This window comes from Colius striatus, chromosome 13, assembly GCF_028858725.1.
Source record: "Colius striatus isolate bColStr4 chromosome 13, bColStr4.1.hap1, whole genome shotgun sequence".
NCBI lineage: Eukaryota > Metazoa > Chordata > Aves > Coliiformes > Coliidae > Colius > Colius striatus.
The window spans coordinates 21,343,193-21,355,176 of record NC_084771.1 but is presented as its reverse complement, the minus strand read 5'-3'; the positions used below and the strand labels follow the sequence as shown (position 1 = coordinate 21,355,176).

The 11,984-nt window shown below is 45.9% G+C and overlaps 1 protein-coding gene across 4 annotated transcripts in view; it reads left to right on the top strand.

Moving 5' to 3' along the window:
- The first annotated feature begins 395 nt into the window (after positions 1 to 395).
- STAG2 (STAG2 cohesin complex component) overlaps positions 396 to 11,984 on the top strand; it is a 78,446-nt gene continuing 66,857 nt past the window's right edge. For 3 of the 4 annotated variants that reach the window (XM_062007021.1, XM_062007018.1, XM_062007020.1), the window contains exon 1: positions 396 to 617. The gene's annotated coding sequence lies outside the window, so the exon portion shown is untranslated. Of the gene's footprint in view, positions 618 to 1,843; positions 1,934 to 11,984 lie in introns of those variants that run through there. The other variant, XM_062007019.1, reaches the window with a different exon arrangement.

Here is an 11,984-nt window from a genome sequence, read left to right as displayed (position 1 = left end):
CCGGGCCCGGCGGGGCAGCGCTGTGCCGAAGCTCTCCTTTTTAGGCTGTCCTCGTGCTTCGGATACCCGATCCTTGCCCCGAGAATGAAGCCAGCAGCTGCGCCTCTTCCGCCGGCCGCCACCGAGGTGTCCGAGGCCGGGCCCACGCCGCCCTCCCGCCAGCGCCGGCCGCGGCCCCCGGGCCCTGCCCCGCCCCGGGCCCGGCCCCGCCCCGCGCTGCCCCGGCACCGAGCCTCGCGCGCCAGCAGGCGGGGGCGGGGGCGCGGCCGGAGCGCGCATGCGCGGCACCTTGTTTACCCCGCTCGGCGGCGGTTCCGCCGCGGCCGGCCGGCAGGTGTCGCCCCACGCCCAGGAGAGCGGGCGCCGCTCGGTGGCCGCCAGGTGGCGCCTGCGGCCTCCATTCGCTCGCGAGCCGCCGAGCAGCGAACACCCCAAACAATCCCCAGCGCCGCCGCCAAATTAAATAACCTGCTCGCGCCCCGCGCCCTCCCCGAACCCCCCCCTCCGCCGCCGAGCCGCCGGGCCGGGCCGGGCGCGCAACCGGCGGCCGGGCCGCGGATATAGGAGCGGAGCTACGCGCCTGGGCCTCCTCGCTGCCTACGCCGACACTGGGCAAGGTAAGTTAGAAAATGGCGGCGAAGCTTCTGGAAGTTTGGAGGGGGGACACGGGATCGCGGTGCGTGGCTGCGGAGAGAGGCCGGGACGGGGTCCGCCGTCCCCGGGCCCGCGAACACGGCGCGGGGCGCTAGGCCGGCTGGCCACAGGGACTCCGCGCAGCCAAGATGGAGGACGGCGGGGCCGAGCCGCGAAAACACTCCAGCCCCCCGCTTCCCCACCCCCCCCTTCCCAGCGCGCCTCGGCGGGGAGGGGGGACGCGAGCGGGAGCGCGAGTGAGAGAGCGAGAGGCCGCCGAAAGCGGCCCCCGCTGCCCGCCCGGAGCCCCGTTCCTCCTCCCCGTAGCCGGCCGCGGGCAGGCTGGGCCCAGCGCTCGGCGAGCTAAAATGGAGAACCACCTTCTCCTCCTCCTCCTCCTCCCCCCTTCTCCCGAGCCGAGTAGGGGCCGCTGGCAAGATGGAGGACTTGGGCATTGTGTGTGTGGGGTGTGTGTGTGCGGGCGAGCCGGGCCGCTCGGGGGGTGGGGAGAGGGTCGGAGCCGCTGCGGACGGAGCGGGCCGCGCTCGGAGGGGGGGAGGGAGGGGGTGAGCGCTGGGCCGCGCGGCGCGCAGGAGAAAATGGTGGGGCGGCTGCCCGTGCCCCGGGCCGGAGCGTCAGAAGAGGCCGGGGAGAGGGGGCTCCCACCTCTGACAGCGCTCCCCCTCCTTCTCGCCGCCCAGCAGCTGAGCTCTTCGTCCCAGCCCGCTCCCGGCGCCTTCCCCACGCAGGGAAGTGCCGAGAGAGCGGGTTTTCTCTTCTCTGGCTCGGCCGAGCTGGGCCAACTCCGGTCCCCTCTTCCCCAGTTGACCGGGTTGAAGGGCTGGCGAGAGCGAGTTCCCGTGGCCCAACTGAGGACGTGGGGACTGAGCCCCCCCCGCCTCCCTTCGCTTCCTCCTCCGAAAGAGCTGGCGACCCCCCCCTCCCCCCCCAGCTCGAGGAAGGCCTTTGTGGGGCGAGTTTTCCCCTCCGAGTGACTGAGCGAGCTTCTCGGCGGCTGCCCGCTAAGAGGAAGAGTTGTGGCAGTTTCCGTTCGGCTTCCTTTATTTTTTTCTGTGAAGAAAGGGCGCTTGCCAACTTGTGCCGGGGCCGCCCGATGCCGGGAGCCGCGTGTTGCGGGAACCCCGCTGGGCTCCGGCCGGCTCTGGTGGGGGAGGGGGGGGGGAGGAGGAGGAGGAAGAATGCTCCTTACTGGGGGGTTTTGGCGCCACTTTTGTTTTAGATAGTGCTCCTCTGTCCCCTCCTCCTCGGCACGCACTGAACTGAGCTGAACCCTGCCCAGGTAGGAAGCGAGAGCTTTCCTGGTGTTTCTCTGGGCGCGTATTTTCTCTGCACGGGTTAAAAAATATATACAGTTGTTACCGTGGAGAGAGAGGGACTCGGGGGGGTGAGGAGGGAGCGGCGGCAGATGGCTGGGTTGGGCCGCCCTGTTTTTCGGCAGCTCCCCTCGCCCTGCCCGCCCGCATCCCCGGTGCCCGTTCGTGCGGGCCGGGGGGGCTGCCCCGCTCCCCTCCCCGCCGCCCTGCCTCCGCCGCTGCTGGCGTTGTGTAACCCGTCTGTCCCGGGGAAAGCCGGCACCGGCCGACCGCGATTTTTTAAATTATTTTGTTACTTTTAAGGCCCGAGAAGGTGCGAAGGGCAAGAGCTCAGCTCCTTCTCCCGCTGCTCTTTTATTTATTGCTCGGGTCGTGCTGTTGTCTTCCCGCGGGATGTGGTGTTCGGAGTTAACACGAAGTTGCCGAGTCCACTGTTGGTTACCGCGGGTGGTTTGGTCTGTTTGGGTTTTTGGGTTATTTTTTTCTCCTTTTAATTACTTTTGGCAGCGCGGGTAGCAGCGCTCCCGCCCGCCCGTGCTGGCCAAGAGCTCCCTCCCTGCGTGCTCCCCGCAGCCACACCCTGGCGTGTCCGGGCTCGTTGGGCGCCTCCTCCGCCGCCGTGACCCCGCGCTTTCCCCCGCGTCCCCCGGGAGGAGCCCGCGTCCCGGCCGGCCGCAGCCGGAGTGCCCGGGGCTGACCCGGCGCAGCCGAGGCCGCACTGCGCCCCGCTGCCGCCTCCCTCGGCGGGGCGAGGAGGGGCCATGTCAGCGCGGCCGATCGTGCCGGGGGCGGGGAGTCGGGTTACCGAAGTGCGTCACGGCGGCCCCGCCGGGCCTGCTCTGCCGCCGCGCCGGGGCCTCGCCGCGCCCGCCTGCCTGTGCCCGCCGCCCATTGGCCAGCGCCCGGGCGGGAGGCGGCGGCTTCCTCCCGCGCCCCGCGGCACGCACCTCTGCCGGGGCCTCGTTGACCGTCCGGGAAGCGGGGCTGGGGCGCCTGGGCCGGCACCCTGCGTGGGTTGCTTCCGCGGCTGCCTGATTCTGTTGGGTTTTGTCGAAGGAGAAGGGGAGCAGAACGCCTTTTGGATCGCTTCCCTCCCGGCCATTGTACAGCCATTCTTGTGCTGTCTCAGTTTTGTTCAATCCTATTTTAAATGACCATAAACTAGAGTTCCTAGCATTTCCTATAGCAGGATGTTCTCCAAGCATATGTCTCACTGTTAGCTCTCAGCAGTTCAGTCTCAACTTGTGTTTGATGACTTCTCATTTGTACTCTGGGCTGTTGGAAGCAACTTTCCTCCTCACGCTCTCATACTCTTATTTTCCCTAAATGCATTTATTTTAGTATTTATTGTTATTATTCCTGGAGTCTTTATCTGTTATTGAACTGAGCAGGACTTGCAAAATATCCATATGTGGTTGCTTGCTAATGTATAGGTAAATAAATACCATGAGTGATTGTGCAATGGACAGACATTAATTTCGGCCTTCTTGCTATTACTTGTTCATTACCCCTAACTCTTAATCTTGTGGGTAAATCTTGGTAGTAATCAGTTGCAGAATCACAATGTCCCGTATCTTGTGTAGGGCTGTTCACTGGGTAATGCTGTTGTTCTTCCCTTATAACCATGATAAGAGTTTCATTACAAACTGAAACAAGACATGAGAAGGCAGCCGCCATGCTGTTAGCATAAACCTCTATCGTTGCTTTCAGTGCTGGAGCAGGATTGGGTGGAATCCCCATACCGTTCTGATTGATTGAAGCTTTCTTAGTTTAAAGTTATATAGAGGAGAAAAGTATGAATTCTTGTATCTAACATAGATCTTGCTCCGTAACCAGTGGTGCTTTTGTGGGTCTTTCTTAGTAGAACCAAAGACAATTTACTGGTTGTCTACAAGTGTGTACAGATTTCATATAACCTGTGACAGAGGTCTGTGAATTTCTGTTACTGTTGTTTATCTTAAATTTGCTGTGTTAAGCTCAGGGTTTAAGTTCAAACAAACAGAAAACAACAGACACAGAACTGGGGGATAGGTGGGACACTTAATTTTGCTTTGAAACGTCCTAGTGCTCAAGTTTCTCCCAAGTTATGTACTCCTGAGTTACGTTTTCAGAGCTTTTGCATCCGTTTAAAGTTTCAGGAAGATAATGCTGAGTCAGCGATCTAAGGGTTTGCTAAACGTGTATTTAAGAACACTATTTGAAATGTACGTATGGATCTTTTAGATACAAAGTCTTGATGTTCTGCAACTAAAAGCTGAAATTATGAGTTTGAGTAAGATGGTTCAAATTAGTGATGCTGTGGTGTTTCAGTGTATTTTTAAAAATTGAGTTCTATGAAGTGACAAAAAAATGGTAACTTCATAGCATATTAAAATAATTGGTTTAAAGATACATTGTGCTTCTTGAAGAGCATTCAATTTTAAAAATAGGAGCATTCAATTAGCTGCAGTTAACTGGCTGTTAATCAAACTCAGATTCCATAAATATATTGCGTTCCAGCTTTACGTGTTCAGATCTTTAAAGGCATAAGTGTGTGGAATGAAATAGTGTCCAGTTGGAAGAAGTATATGTAGAATTAATAATGGCTTTAAGTTATATGGAAACAAAATGAAACTATCAACAACTGAATTGTTTTTTAGAAAAAGTAATGTAGACAATGTTCCTGTAGTATGAGATGTGATATGCTCCTGTGGTCTCCTGGGAGAAAATACCTGGAGCCGCGTGGACATGCGTACTCTAGGTGGTGGGAGCAACGTATTAGACATACTCCAGTCATGAACTAATGCTAACACATCAGAGCATTATGAACTTTTAAAATTACATTGCTCTCAGTTTTGGTCACGTTCAGATTTGGAATGATTTGAGAGTCCTCATTTGTTGTTTTCATTTGTAGTGTTAGTGTCACGGTTGTTTTGCTGCAGGGAAATATTATAGGAGAAACGAGGTTTTCTGGAGTTTGTGTGCCACTGCAAATAGGTCATACGTTTTAGAGAAACCTTAAACGCTTTGGTTGCTTATTTTCACCAAAGGGCTATCCAAAATTAAGCATCTGTTTCTTCTGGTTACTTATGATGTGTTTTGTTAAATGAGTTGAGATTTTAAACTTGTCATCTCTGTCTACAATTGTGACCATTTATCCTCAGATCAAATTGAAAACTGAGAAGAGTAGTCAAGGTTTGAATTTCCAAAATGGTACTGTTGAGTTTGGGTGATGGATTTGATTTTGTTGTTTTTGTGGGCCTTTTTTTTTTGTGTGTAGAAGTTAGAGATCATACTGGAAAAGAAATGTGTTGTAGAATGTCGTGTCAGCTGGATGCTAGAATTTCCAAGAGCTTCATCTGCTTTAGTAATTGTCTTGTAATGGAAAGAAGTGATTGATAGCAACCATCAACATATCAGCTTAATATTCTTAAATAAGCTCTGCTCACTTTCTGAGTATCATTTTAAACATTCACATGCTGAAAACTTCAGCTTTCTTGTATGAGGACCATGGACAAAGAATGAGGGAATGAAGTAATAACAGTCTTCGGGAAACTGGGGTGAGCAAGGAATCAGAGGTTTGAGTTGGAAAATAGGAAGCTTATAAACAAATCTATGGAGAAATTGAAAAGGCCCTCTTCCATGTCCATCACAGAAACTACAGTGGTGACAGTCTTATTGCATTATTTTATGTTGAATGCCATCCAATGTTTTAGAGCATCTCCATTTTTGAAGCTGAAGGATGAATAAAAATGTGAATTCTTCCTGTTCCAGTAGCTCTTCTGTTGCTGGCCCTGGAAGTCCCATGGTTTGATGTGATCTTGTCCTCTTCCTGCCTCTTGACTCTTCTGTCTTGTTACCTTACGGACAGATACGGACCTGAATGGGGCTAACAGGCAGAGTAAATGTCCTGGTTAAGATGTTGAGTCTTTTTAACAGGAAGGAGTTGATGGCATGCCAAGTTATTTTCTGCAGTCTCTTCAAGTTTGGACTCTTTCTGGAGCAAGGTGTGGGTCTCTCTCTCAGTGGGTGGCAGTGTGTTGTGGTCTCTGGTTGCTCCATTGCGCTGGCTTTTTGGCACCCCAGAGGGTGCTGCTGAGGTCGGGGAAGGCCTTGATGGGCAAGCCATGCTTGGGAGTGGCCCCTGAAGATAGTCTTTGTTTTGGAAAAGGACATTGAGGAAGCCTTTGCAGTGTTAATGTTGGCATAACTGAAGTTCTGGCATTTTGTTGTTTTTAAAGATTCTTTTCTGGAGTAAACCAGTTAAACTCCCCTGCCATTCTGTGAACACATTTCACGTTTGTTGATTAGTCCAGTAAGTTCTGTTGACTTTTTATGTTAGTAAAAAAAAAACCAAACCTCTTGTTTCCAAGAAGTTGTGTATCTTCGTGCTTTAAGGGTAAGGCTTGAAATCTGATCTGACTTTTAACAAGGATAGATTTTTACTTAGGAGCAATATAGTGAAAACTTCCATTTGGGGAGTTGGGAGATTGAAAACCTACTTTTAACCTGATGTTATTTTAATTTCAATTTATTTTCTGTAAGTTTTCTCATGTTGGAGTTTACGAGAATCTGGTGAAATGGGATTTTTTTTTTTGAGTAAATATGAAGGGAAATTTCTGAAGGTGTTGGTCACTTCTGTCAGCACAGGAGAATGTAGAGCTAGCAGTAACTTGCTCAAATTGGGGCGCTTGAAGGGCTCTTGTGACTGGCTTCTATCTTGAAAGTGTTCATTGTTCAGGTATCAATACAAAAACTATGTGCTCTTTTTCTTTATCCACTTGTCTTGATGACTGGGATCACTTAAAACTGGACCAGAGTCCTAAACCTGATGGGTTAAGCCATTGCAATATTTCAAAATATATTTTATGTCTTTTTAGTAACTCTGTATCTCAACTGTTGCACTATTGAGGAAATCTCAGATCTGTGAGGTGTTGGATAGAGAAGAAGGGAAGGTGGGACACTTTGTTTACTTCATCTCAACTATTTTTCCTCGGGTGGTCATATCTGAGGAGAGATCTGGCACTCAGTCTTGGAAACTGGGATGTGGGAAAATTTGATCCCACAAGGTATCCCCCTGGCTTTCATGTGACAGTTTTTCCTAATCTTTAACATCTACAGAGTTGTATGGAGGAGCTTAGGCAATGTCTGTATTTAAACTTGTTATCCCAGTTTCACTCAGAAATGAAGGACATACAGGACTGTGTTTGTATGCAGTTAGTTACTTCTTGTATTATTGTGGCTTCAGAGGGAAATTAAGTTAGCCGTTGTGTAACTACTTTATCCAGATATCTTGACAGAAAAGTGTTGTGTGTACTTTAGTGTTGTCTATTCTGTATGCTTTTTGATTGTGTAACTACCTATAGCTTCCCCTGCTGGAGGGCTTATTTTTGTAAAAGAATAGAATCAGAAGAATGAGTCAATGTAAGAAGACTGGCATATATTGGAAGGTAGATTGTGATCTGTGATTGAGAAGGTAATCACAATACCTACCCAAACCCAAGTATCTATAGATGAGTGTGTGTTTGGTTTTGTTTTTTTTTTTAGCTAGATCAGTGTTTTGTTTTCTGATGGCTTTATTAGTCCTGTCTTTACACAACCTTTTATGCATTGTTTTTTTAATTTCAGTAGACGTTAGTGATTGGATTAGAGTGAGGAAATGTGTGGCACTAGAAGTCAGTGGAAGAATATGTTTCCTACAGCAGTTTTTTATTAATGCTTCTGTGTGGCTTCTAAAGAGGAAAGTATTTTTTTTGCATCTGTTCCCATTGTTCCAGGGCAAGCTAATGACTTTTGCTTATATTTTCAAAAAGGTCTGAAATGGTGCATGTTGCCACGTAGTAAGTCTATCTGCTGTAGTCTAGATTGATAAGAAGAATTATAGCTGGAGTACAAATTTCAGGGTTTTCTGTTAGCAAAATAATTGAAAAGAAATCAAGTATACTGACACTTCGGAATGCACAACACATTTCAGAAACTACTGACCACTTAAAAAAGAAACAACAAACTTCAGCAATGCATATTTTATTTAGTTGGGCTTGCGTTCCAAAATGGGTTTCAGGTTGCTGTGAAGGTTTGGTGAACTGCTGCGTAACTTCTGGCCAGTGAGTGAGCTGACCTCCCCTGCAGGCATCTCCCATGTTTCTCCCTTCCCCAGTGGTACCCCACTCCCACTGCATGGCAGGCATTGTTCAGTGTCTACATGCTTGTCAGGTTGGTGCTTTCTGGGAAGCTGAGGTAATGCAGCATATGTAGTCCCATAGCAAAGAGTTCTTAATGCAGTTGTTTTCCTATTGTTTCATACATGTGATCTGTTTAGAAAGAGATATATATTTTTGATTTGGAGGTAATGTTGCAGTTCTTGGTTATAGCTGAACTGCATTTTTTTTTGCTTAACGTATGATTGCAGCCTAAGGTTTATGAAATATCTTCGTTGTGGCATCTCCTCTGGGGAAAGAAAAAGATTGACTTTTACTTTGTTTGCAAATACAAGTAAGCTATTCAAGATAAGACTTTTCTGTCTTTCATGCAATTACTTGGTATTGCTTTAGGTAAAATTCCCAGTTCATCCCTTAAGAAGGATCAACTCTGAAAATTTGGACAATACCAAGTCTTAGTAAGCAGATAATAGCCAAGTAATGTAATTGGCTGAGATTATTTGTCAGTGTGGTCTTCCAGCAAGGAGAGTTCAGTATTAGAGTTTGGAGTAGGGATGTAAATATTGAAGGTTCATTGTTTTTTTAATACCTTGCTTTTATTATCTTACTATGAGCAATTGACTGTATAGATAACTGAAGTTACTAAAACCACAGTTGAAGTAGTAAATATCAGGAACTTAGTTTTATAGTTGGTGTGGTGTTGGAGGTTTCTAGTTTTTAATTTGAAGGTGGTTTTATATTCTGTGAGTCATGGAATAAAATTGTTTTTTATAGTTACGGATGTAGTGGCCAACTGACTTAGAGTAGTAAGGTGGTACAAGCTGACCACTAGCAATATTCTTCATTTCACTTCTGATCTTCTTAGAAACAGAGAGCTGATTATGTGTTTTTCCAAAGGAGGAAATTGTGAAAACTTGATAAAGACTTGTTTTATCAAAATGAGGATGACTGCAGTGGCTGCAGTTGACACATGACAGTGCTATACTTGTGGCATACAAATGGGAAATATAATATGAACTGTTTTATCTTGATTTGGGGTAAATATTACAGTTTAATTATAGCTGAAAAAGAAAGATTGTGGTACTCATAATTTAATTATAGAAGTATTTTAAAAATGTTGCTATTTTTGTAACAGTTTGGGATAAGAGGAAAAGGAAAGTTCACATTCGACCTACTGATACATACTTTTTTTTTTAATTGTTGCTTTATTTACCTAAGACTATATCCAAAATACTTCAACTGAAGCATTATGCTATGGATGGGCAGTTGCTCCCTAGAGGTGATGCCACAATTATTTGTATTTGTGATCACAAATGTTACAGGAGGAAAAGGCATTCTGGAGATCTGTTCCAACCTCCTGCTTAAAGCTTGCCCAGTAAGACCAGGTTGCTCAGGAATTTGTTAAATCAAGTTGTTAGTATCTTGGGATGGAGTTTCCACAATCTCTGGCGATGTATTACACTGTTCTTGTTGGAAGTGTCTGTTATGTTTTGGGTGGTTTTTTTGGAGGGAGGGGAGGAGGGAGGGGAGGTCTTTTTCACCTTAAATTCCTCTGGCGACTCATACATACCCTTCCACCTACCAGTGTATGTTTGGAAAGTATTCCTCGATAATGGCGGCCTGGGAAGCTAATTAACTGGTTTAGTGATGACTATGTTTTTTATTGGGAATTGTCAAAAAAGAGAAGAAAAGGGATGAATGGCCACAGAGTGACTTTTTGGTGCCTGCTTTCCCTCTGTTTGCATTTACTGAATTTATTTTTCTCCCGCTGTCCGTGTTCAGGCATCACGACTGTGTTTATTGAAAATAAAGCTTTCTTTCCTAAGCATTTACCTATTCACTTAAGTGTCATTTATACACCGATCAAAACAATTTTTCTAGCAGTTTTCATATTTAAGTACTGATATTTTTATTCCTACTCCTAAGTATTATTTCTAGAAATCTACAGTTCATTTGAAACTATGGCAACCAGAAAGGAAAGCTGCTCAAGTATCTCTCTTGCATCTGTGGTGTATAGGTCTGTTGTTACTTTGCTAATAAACAGTTGACCAAAGAAAGGTGAAACTAGCTTTTGCATATTGATTTACCAAACGGAAATGGTTTATAAAGACAAATACTTCAATGGTAGCGTGAAAAATGTTTGTAGGTTTTTTTGCATGTATTGCTGGATTACATATTTGCCTTCAATATTCCATATCTAAACTGCTGTTGTTTTATTAAGTTAGCTTCCATTCAGGTTACTTTTGATAAGCTGCATTTTCAAACCTTACACACTTATATTGGTATTCACTTAATTTTAAAAAAATTTATGCATTAAAAAGTACTGCTGATGTAGCAATGTGTGTGCTATATTATTATCTACTGTGAAATAGAACAGATTTTGTAAATTAGAAGACCTGTGTCTCAGCAGCTGAAAAATAATCAGAAAAATCAGCCTTTAGGCATTTTATTTCTCTCTCTGCATTGCATTCTCTTTCTAGTTATACTACTCAATTTCTGTTCAGCAGTGCAATGATTTTATGTAAGTTAATAGAGTTGTGTACTTTGAAGAGGGTGTATTTGTGCCTCAGAGCAGTAGTCGCTGCTAAGCAAAAAATTTCGAAGGTGCCAAGGCACAGGTTGTATACATCAGTATCATACAGGAATGTCAAACGTGTTTTTAGAAACTTGCAGTTCAATAACACTGTGGATAGAAGAAAATGCAATAGGTCATTCTCTTCACATACTCTAGCTCAGGCAGTAAGATTCTTCATATTCACCCTCAAATACAGTAAAGCTGAATTCTCAAGTTCCTTTCTTTTTGTGCCAAGGGGCTATAAACTGTGTGAAATGTACCTTGCATTCAAAACTGGTTAGGGAGGTTTTGTTTACAGAGAGGATTTACACATTCTTGCATAATTCTGCAACTAGATTTAGTCTTTATCTCCAGTGAAGAAAAGTATGGAAAAAATGGAACAGTTTTTATGGATGCAAGATAGAGTCCATGTTTTTGGTAGCTTGGGGATTTGAGAAACTCACTGAAGCTTTTCAGTTGCTATACAGTAAGGACTGTTTGACAGTATATAAGGAATGAAGCATCCGACATGATGAAATACGATTTTCAGGATGACGGACTATACACCAAGTAAGATGGGAAAGACGGGAAAATATAAGAACATATAGATACTCATGAGAACCATTTCAAAAATACGCTCTGCATCCAGCTGTATCACCTTCACTTTTTTTCCTGTTGTGGAATGTGTTTGGCTTAGTTATTAACTATGTAGAGAGTAAATACGTGTTTTATGTAAAACCTTAAAGTACATTGTCTGTCATATGGAAGGTGCTAATGATTGTCTTAAGTGTTGGATCAGTTAGGAATCAAAAAATAAATGATGAAAGCCTTTTGTGGGGGGATATGGAGGAAAGAAATCAAGCTGTCAATTTGTTGAAAGTGGAAAGTTATATTTTAGTGTAAGGGTAGTTGGGGGAGATACTAGTTGCTTAACTGATATGAAAGAACAAAATTGGGTGGTTAGGTAACTGAAAGTTGTTAAGATAATTCCATGTGCAGACTTTCCTCCCTCTTTCATAGTCTTCTTGCTAACATACTTGTTACTTCAAGCTACTGAAGATTTGCCTTCACAATGTATCTGGGCCAGGTCAGTGGCTAGCAGCCACCGATGGGGTGACCCTGTCTCCATGTCCTTGTGCCTGTGGCTTTTGCCCATTTAAACTCCAATCTGTCATAGATCAGTTGGAGCTCTGCAAGGAAATTCAGGATTGCTGTTGATTTGCATGCATTTATGCAGGCAGGAAGATGATGTGCATTTTTCTTTGGTTTCCGTCTACGTGCTGGTTAGAAGTTGTGCAGGTGTTAACTGGAATGAGATGGAAGGAG